Source organism: Pan troglodytes, chromosome 21, assembly GCF_028858775.2.
Source record: "Pan troglodytes isolate AG18354 chromosome 21, NHGRI_mPanTro3-v2.0_pri, whole genome shotgun sequence".
Taxonomy (NCBI): domain Eukaryota; kingdom Metazoa; phylum Chordata; class Mammalia; order Primates; family Hominidae; genus Pan; species Pan troglodytes.
In genome coordinates this window covers 29,589,919-29,599,675 of record NC_072419.2, presented here as the reverse complement: position 1 = coordinate 29,599,675, position 9,757 = coordinate 29,589,919, and positions in this window count along the sequence as shown.

Here is a 9,757-nt window from a genome sequence, read left to right as displayed (position 1 = left end):
TGACACAGAAGCAGAGGTCAGAGAGAGAGGTGAGAAGATGCTGTGTATGCTCTTGGCTTTGAAGATGGAGCTAGGAGCCTCAGGTCAAGAAATAAAGGTGATCTCTGGAACAGATAAGGAAAGGATCCTCCCCTATATTCTCCAGAAGGAGAGAAGCCCTGATGGTGCCCCAATTTTGGACTTCTTACCTCCAGAGCTCTAAGATGATACGTTTGTGTTGTTTTTAACCACAGCAGCAATGGAAAACTATTACACTCCATCACGGAAAATACTAAGCTGCTCACTACAAATGACAGATATTTAAAGTTTTTTAAAAGTATAACAATTCTGTAATATAAAAGTAATGAAGTTCTCACTGAAGAGCAGTCAGAACAAATGTATGCAAAATGGTGTGTAAATGAGTGCAGTGTCTGTAAGGTGGTGACTATGGCGCCCATTTGCCCGCTTTATATGAACTACCAATTTTTGAGATGGAAACACCTTCATAGCAGAACAAAATGACCTGGAAGATGAAAGGTGGTGTTCCTTCCTTGGGAGCTGGGGAGTCTAGAGTGTGAAGGAAATGTCAAACACATTGACTTACCAGAAGCTGCATGATACCGGAAGCCAAGAATCCAATAGGCCTGGTCTCAGCCAAGCCAACTCTGAGATCTGTGGTTCTATTGGGGAGTAAGGTGGAAGCGTTTTTCTCTTTAACTGAAAGAACAGAACCACATTTTTCTCTCTCCTTGTAATATGAAGCTTGTGGTCATTTCAGTCCTTACTTTGCCTTCTACAACTTCCTAAATACTCACTGTATTTTGCTTTTCCTTTCTCTTCTCTTCCTTCTTAACGCCCTCTCTTTCACTCACCATAATTCCACAACAGTGACAAGAAACATCCACAATGGACAGAAACAAGACAAAGAGGGCTCTTCCCACCATTGTCTCTTGCATTTGAATACAATGCTTCTTAGTGGTTGGGTTTTTTTCTTCTCTATATATATCTTTTTTGAAGTAGAGGAAGTTTTCATAAGCAAGTCCTGCATCTTCTAAGTTTTTTTCTTTATTAATGTTTGTAGGGCAGGGTTTGGAAAACTATGGCCTGCAGGCCCACTCTGGCCCACTGCCTGTTTCTGTATGGTGCGTGAGCTAAAAATGGCTTTTTTGCATTTTTTTAATGGTCAGAAAAAAATCAAAAGAAGAAAAATATTTCACGGCATGTAAAATTATGAAAATTTCAAAGTCTGTAAACAAAGTTTTATTGGACCACAGCCACGTCCATTCATTTATATATGGTCTGCGGCTGGTCTCCTGTTACAGCAGCACAGACCAAGTGGCCTGCAAAACCTAAAGCACTTATTATCTCTGTTTCTTTGCAGAAAACAGTATGAGGTTGACATACTCATAGCCCAACAGTATGAGGTTGGGCTATGAATTCTTAATACTTTTAGCATCTTGGATTCCTTCAGTCTTCCTCCTTTCCATCCTATTGCATGACTTTCAGCTTCATGATAACAATGTCCTCTGCACCTCCTGTCTGTGCAAAAATTTTACAAATTACATTTATCTTGGCTTGAAGGTGGAGTTCCACTATCCCATCAGGATAAGGTTTGTGATACTTGTGCCCATGCAGGTAGAAACTGTAGATTCAGGATCCAAGGAAGAGTTGGTAGAGCCAGGACCCAAGGTGGAAAGCCCAGGAGGAAGAGATGGGGTAATGAGGATGTGAGCAGAGCCTCACAGGCCACTTCATTCATGCCTCACATACAATGAGCCAGTTGTTTCTCAAACCTGTGCATCAGAATGCCCTGGAGAGCTTGCTAAAACCCAGAGGGCTGGGCCCAATCCCCAGAGTTTCTGATTCAGGAAGTTTGAATTAGGGCCCAGGAATCTGCCTTTCTGACAAGTTGGTAAGTGATATATGTGTTCACAGAGAGAAGATAAAAGCTGATGCTGACAATCTTGGCCACTCCTTTTTCATACTCCTAGAGAGGATCATGGAAACTGTGGTGGAAGGTAGGGGAAGGCAGGTAGAATCCTGTGCAGGCTGGTCTCATTGAGGCCGTTGGGTTGCCCAGCGGAGTGTGTGTGCAGCAAATTCCCCAATACCCTTTTCCCCAAGACCTTGTCAACAGGCAGATTCTGATGCAGGAGGTCAGGGGTGGGGTCAGAGGTTGTGCATTTCTAACAAGCTACCAGGTGCAGTGATGCTGCTGGTCTGGGACCACACACTGAGGGGCAAGGCTGCAGGGGACTGCCTTGGTTTGCATACCCTTCTTCTTCCTCTGCCTGTATCACAGCAGGAACATCCTGTTTTTAATGCCAGCTGCCCTTCAGTCCACCAGAGGCAGCAGTGCTCCAGCGTTCTGGGGCCATGTCCACATCTTTATCATTGCTTCTGAGCCCCGGGGACTGACTCATTTAAATGACATTTTCAACTCTTTGGAAAAATGTTGGGCCAGAAATGGAAACAGCAGCAAACACTTTCTGGGAAACAGGAAGCCAAATATTTGGTTCTTGACAACTATTTTTCCCCCAGATTCAGAGCCTACTTATTTCCCAAATAAATAAAACTTTTAGATAGCAAGATAAAATATGAAAATGATGTTCACGCTCAAGACCACAGGATGAGAGCACAAAGAGTGCACACTAGGAGAAAACAGAGGGCTATAAAGTGTCTCTGGCATATTTCAAGTTCTGAATTTACTTATTATCAGCTGTTTGTGTTTATTCTGCTTGCAGTAGAACCAGCTGGAGTTTTAAATTTGCACCGTGGGTGATGCTGCCAAAATTATCCCTTGCAGCTGTTGGCTCCACGCTTCTTCAGTGGCCAGCTGGTTGTCAGAAACATAAACGTAACTACCAGTCCCAAGGAGGAAGCAGTCTGCCCTATTGTCTATGGAGAACAGACAATGTGTCCCACTGCCCTTCTTTCCTGCTGGGCCCTTTAAGGGACCTGGAAAGCTCCCTCTTGCTGTATGTCCCAAAAGTCCTTTCCAAAGGAAAATAAACCCCAGAGAGCCATTTTTTGCCAGTGCCTTGCTGGGATCTGGCTTCGGAATTATTCCCAATCTGAAAAGTCTTCTCGATGATTTGGACGTGGACTGAATGTTTCCCCATCCTTCCTTCTACTTTTGAGCACCCATGGTGGGTGGACCAGCTATGGGTGGAGGTAAGCGAGGTCTGAGGCACCCCCAGTGGGAAGCCACTCCCTTCCTCTTCTCCCAGAGCTAGATGGAGCCTCAGTCACTGCCAGGCCTGTGGGTAGAAGAGGGATTTCTGAATGATGGGATCAAATATTGGCCGCCCCTACTTCAGAGTAAAGTCCTCTCCAGCACCCTGCTCTCTGTGACATCTTCATTCCTGGAAGGCTGTTCTGCCCAAGCTGAAGATGTTCTCAGACAGTTTACCCAGAGCTGTCAAGCCATCCTGCAGGCTTGTTCTCAGCCACCAGAAGTCTAGAGTAGCTAGTCTGCAGTTTTCAGTCCTGATGGAGCTAGATATTGATGAAAATAAGAAGTCTGCCTGCACCAGCTTCTGCAAATCACCAAAAGATCTCTGTGCAAATTTGTCCAATACTGACTTGGTCAGATAACGAGGGTTTCAATATTCATTGCTCTCATCACTAAGTTTTGGGGAGGTTTGCTACTGGCAGTAGATAACCGATTTTGTGGGGCTCCACCAGGCTTGCTGCTTTCACACAACAAAGGCAGAGTTCAGTGGTTATGACAGAGGCTGAAAGGCCTGCAGCTGAAATGTTTACTCTCTTGCCCTTGACAGACACGGCACGTCAACCTTGCTCTAGGGCATCCACAGAATTCCTCCAGATATCTGGGTCTTAGCAGGCACTTTTGTTTATCTGTCCTTCCACAACGCAAACCAAGAAGCCAAAGATTTAGCATCTCAGTAGTTCACTGGTAATAACATGGGGTGAGTTGGGATGGGTCTCTACTACACAGCCCGGCTGAACCCATGTGATAAAGTCTATCCTCTTGTGAAATGTGTTTTTGGGGAAGCAATCACTGAACTCAGGGGGTGCAAAGACCCCAGCCTTCTCAAGATGACAGGAGCGGCTCTTTCAGGCAGCAGACTTTTATTAAATTCTTGAAAATTAGTGAGCTACAAGGGAGTTAGAATAGCTTCTGTTTTGCAAGAGACTGCAAAAATGCGATTGTGTATTACCAGCCACATTACTTTGAAGTGACTAATTTTCAATTATCAAAAAATAATTTTACCTTTTTTAATGAAGGAGTGGAGCCTTTAACTTATAAAATAAATGCATGTAGAAAATATAAGAAAGAGAAGAAAGTAAAAATCATGCTGCTTCAACTCAGAGATAATGATGTTACCAGCAGCAAATCCGTATGGGTCTACAGCAACCTCCATTCTTGCCTCCTCAGAAGAAAGAATTCAGCTGAGAGGCAGAAGGAGAGACTGAGGCAAGCTTTAGAGCGGGATTGAAAGTTTATTACAAAGCTTTAGAGCAGGGAAGAAGGAAGGAAAGTACACTTGGAAGAGGGCCAAGTGGCCAACTTGAAATACAAGTGCGTGGTTTGACTTTTTCACTTGGGGTTTTATGTGTTGGCATACTTCTGGGGTCTTGCATCCTTTCTCCCCTGATTCTTCCCTTGGGATGGGCTGTCCACATGCTCAGTGGCCTGCCAGCACAGTTTGTTTACTGGAGTTGTACACATGCTCACTTCAAGCATTCTTCCCTTGCCAATCAAATGTCCCTAGAAGGTCATATACCAATTAAACTCTGTCATTTTGCATCTTAATGCACAAGCTTGAGCCCACTTACCCAGCTCCTGAGATCTTATCTGGAAGCTGCTGATCCCCAGTTGGAGGTTTCTTCTATTGATAGGGAGACTGCTTTCCCTGGCACTGGCTGCAACAAATTATTTTAGAAAGACAGTTAACAACTGCCTGACCATCATCTGATGGTTGCCTGACATTCCTGGTGGTGGAGGAGCCCTCTCCTGCCATGCTCAGGCCTGACTAGCTACCTACTGTAACAATTATATATATATATCTCCTATACCATAAGTAGTATTTCTTTCTATATTAGGTGTGTTTACTCCCATAGCTTTCCATCCACTGGATCTATCAGTTATAATTTGATAATAAGTATATTAAATATACTTACTGTGCTAACAAAATGTTCAGATCTCTAATTTTCACAAAAGATTAAAGGCAAGCACTAAATATTTGCAGTTATATTAGTGATAGATATTTTCATTGTTCAATTTCTCACATTTCATGCATTTAAAGAATATATTATAATATACTTCTGTAAAATAGCATTAAAATATATAGTTCCAATTATCTTATTTTCCTGCCTAAATAGGTTTTGTTCTCTGCACATGCTCACTTTTAAGCCTCTTGTCCTGCATACATTTAAGGCCTGAACTTATCCCACAGGAGATGTGTGCCAACAGCCGAAGCATAGTTGACGTTTCTCAGACAACACTTGTGGATTTCTTGGCTTCCTTGTGAGGACTTTGTCTTCAAGGACAGTGTTTCTGAGTGTAAGAGCATTTCTTTCAAATATGCATTGTTTTCAATAAAAATATAATCTGCTACGAATAAATATTTTGTAGAAAATAAACGGAGAGTCTAACATGGCAAAACGCACCTTGACACAATAACATTCTAGAGGCTTCTACTTGAACTGACCGAAATAGTTCTGTGTTCTTTTAAGTGAATAGTTCTTCATTCAGGGGTCTCATCAGCTTGAATGGAGAAAACATTACTTCTATATTTTCACTAATCTGCACCTGAAACAGCATATCCTTTCCTTCCAAAAGGAAAGAAAAGAAAAGGCAAGGTAAATACCGAGAGCAGTGTTAGCAGGACCAGAGACTGTCATCGCTGTAAATCACAGACACAGACCACATTACAGTTGTCACAGATCTCTCAAAATATTGATCACCACTTTGAAATTATGGCATTTAGGTGATGCACCATGCCTCCCCAAAACTTAGTGATGAGCAATGAATATTGGGGAGGTAGCAAACCTCCCCAAAACTTAGTGATGAGAGCAATGAATATTGAAACCCTCGTTATCTGACCAAGTCAGTATTGGACAAATTTGCACAGAGATCTTTTGGTGATTTGCAGAAGCTGGTGCAGGCAGACTTCTTATTTTCATCAATATCTAGCTCCATCAGGACTGAAAACTGCAGACTAGCTACTCTAGACTTCTGTGGCTGAGAACAAGCCTGCAGGATGGCTTGACAGCTCTGGGTAAACTGTCTGAGAACATCTTCAGCTTGGGCAGAACAGCCTTCCAGGAATGAAGATGTCACAGAGAGCAGGGTGCTGGAGAGGACTTTACTCTGAAGTAGGGGCAGCCAATATTTGATGCACCATGAGAACTTGTGTTTTAAAATATCCCAAGAGAAGCACTTATATTTGATATCACATATTTGCTACTTTTTGAGATTTTAATATTTCATTTCAATAGACTGGATTCCTTTGTAATTCTGTGAGTTTTATTTGATACATTTATTTAAAATATTATTCTAGAAAGGGGTCCGTGGGCTTCAACCAACTGCCAGAGGACCCATGGCCCAAATGCCTGTTCATCTCTTGCTCACCACCTATTGGCCTGAGCAGAGATTACCAGGTCCAGCCAGATACATGTTCCAGAAAGAGACATTGCCCAGCAGGCAGCCTCTGGGACTCTCTTGCTATTTTCTGTGGTCCTCCACTTTTCTCAGAAAACACCTCTTGAGAGGAGGGGATATATCAGGACACCTGAGTGAGAAGACCAAGGTAGTGTCCCATGACTCTGCTAGACACAAAATTCTCTTTGCTCCCAAAGTAGGCCACCCTGGATGACTGACCCTGAATAGATCACTGGGCATTCCCGAGCTTCCTTTGGCTCCATGGAAATCCAATAGATGATAGATCCAAAGTTCTGTGTCAAGGTAGACAGCTATAGGTATTCTATCCTTCCTCATACAATAAGCCCCCGGCTGCAGGAAAAGGCTCAGAGGTCCACTGGCAGTTCATCACTTAAGCTCTCATGCTTCATTCACTGGGGGAACATATGTTCTTCTTCTTAAAAACAGCTACACTGAGATATAATCCACACATCATACAGTTTACCTATCTAAAATGTATAATTCAATGGCTTTTGGCATACACATAGAGTTTTGCAAATTAATTCTAGAACATTTTAATCACCCCAGAAATAAACCCTGCAATCATTAGTGGTCTTTTCCTAATTCCCCCTTACTCTCAATCACTAGGCAACCAGTAATAGACTCTTCTTCTCTCTAGATTTGTTAATTCTGGACATTTCATGGAAATGGAATCATATAATATGTGGACTTTTGGGACTGGCTCATTTCATTTAGCATAATGTTTGCAAGATTGTGCATGCATCAGTACTTTATGTCTTTTTATTGCCAAATAACATTTCATTATATGGACAGGACATGCCACATTCCATTCATTCATTCAACAGCTGATGGATATTTGGGTTCTTTCTACTCTTTGGCTATGAAGAATAATGCTACTGGGGCTGGGCGCAGTGGCTCACACCTGTAATCCCAGCACTTTGAGGGGCCAAGGTGGGCAGATTATGAGGTCAAGAGATTGAGATCATCCTGGCCAACATGGTGAAACCCCGTCTCTACTAAAAACACAAAAATTAGCTGGGTGTGGTGGCTTGTACCTATAGTCCCAGCCTCTTGGGAGGCTGAGGCAGGAGAACGGCTTGAACCTGGGAGGCAGAGGTTGCAATGAGCCAAGATTGCAGCACCACTGCACTCCAGCCTGGTGACAGAGCGAGACTCCATCTCAAAAAAAAAAAAAAACAAAGAATAATGCTATTACGAACATTTGTATAGAAACTTTTGTGTGCAAATATGTTTTAATTTTTCTTGAGTGTATATACCTAGAAGTAGAATTACTAGATCACATGGTAACTGTTGTTTAGCATTTTGGGGAACCGCCAAACTGCTTTCTAAAGTGGTTGCATCAGTAAACATCTCCATCAGCACTATCTGAGGATTCTTCTCTGTTTTTTGATTGTAGCCATCCTAGTGGGTGTGTATTGGTATCTCATTGTGGTTTTAATTTTCATTCCCCTAATGGCTAATGATGTTGAGCATCTTTCCATGTGCACAGGATCTCTGTCTTCTCACTCAGGTGTCCTGATATATTGGCCATTTATATACCTTCTTTTGAGAAATATCTATCCAGATCTTTTGCCCACATTTTAATTGGGTTTGTTGTCTTTAATTATTGACTTGTAGTTCCTTATATATTCTAGAGAGACCTTATCAGGTACATAATTTGTAAATGTCTCCTACCATTCTCCCATTCTGTGGCTTGTCTCCACCTTTTTTTTTTGAAGCATAAAAGTTTTAAATTTTGATAATGTCTAACTTATCTACATTTTCTTGGATTGCTTGTGTTTTTTGTACCATTTTTAAGAAACCAGTGCCTTATTGAAGGCCACAAAGATTTACACCTATATTTTCTTCTAAGGATTTTCTAGTTTTAATCTTACATTTAAGTGTTTTGACCATTTTTCTTTAATTTTTTATTTGATGTGAGGTAGAGGTCCCACCCTACCGCATGTAGATATGCAGTTGTTCCAGAATCATTTGTGGAAGAGACTATTCTTTCAATTGCCTTGGCATCCTTGTGGAAATCAATTGACCACAAATGTGAGGGTTATTTTTAGATTCTCAATTCTATTCCATTGATTCGTGTCTGTCTTTATCCCAGCACTATATTGTTTTGGTTCTGGTGCTTTGTGGTAAGTTTTGAAATCAGGAAGTAAGTGTTCATATTTTTTTCTTTTCCAAGATTTCTTTGGCTCTTTGGAATCCCTTGAACTTCCATGTGAATGCCAGGATCAATATGTAAATTTCTGCAAAGAAAAAAGCGGAGATTTTGATAAGGATTGCATCTAATTTGTACATAAATTGTGGGGATATTTCCACCTTAATCATATTAAGTCTTCCAATCCATGAGCGTAGGGTGTCTTTCCATTTATTTAAGCCTTTTAAAGTTTCTTTCAGCAATGTTTTGTAGTTTTAAGAGCAAATGTTTTGCATTTCTTTTGTTAAAATTATCCCCAAGTATGTTATTCTTTTTGATGCTATTATAAATGGAATTGTTTTCATAATTTTCATTTTTTTATTGTTATACAAAAATACAATTTTTTTTTATGTATTGATCTTATATCCTGCAACTGCTGAACTCCTTTATTAGTTCTTAGTTTTTTAAAGAAGTGTTTTCCTTAGGATTTTCCATATACAAAAAAGGTTAATATCATCCACAAATAGATGTAGTATTATTTGTTCCTTTCCAGCCTGGACTTTTAAATTTCCTTTTCATAACTAACTGCTCTGAAATCACCAGCATAATGTTAAATGGAAGTGGTAAGAGCAGACATTTTTGTTTTGTTCCTGACCTTAGGGAGGAGGCTTTCAGTGTTTTACCATTGAGTATGATATTAGTGGTATGGTTTTTTGGATATGCGACATATTTTCTTTTACAAATAATAGACCAATAAAGTCTATTCTAAAGAATAGACCAACAAACAATTGTCCACTTTTACCCTGTTTCTTTAAGAAAGCCTGAGTAAGAGGCAAAATTTAGCAAAATACTTGTTTTGCTCTAACGTGCGGCAGTTATTAGATAACATTTGCTTAACAGACAGTTATTTTTCCATCCTTGAATTTATATATTGCTCATAGCCATAGAGACTTAATTTTTATGTTTGCATTTTAGTATTGTTAGTGTATTATAAA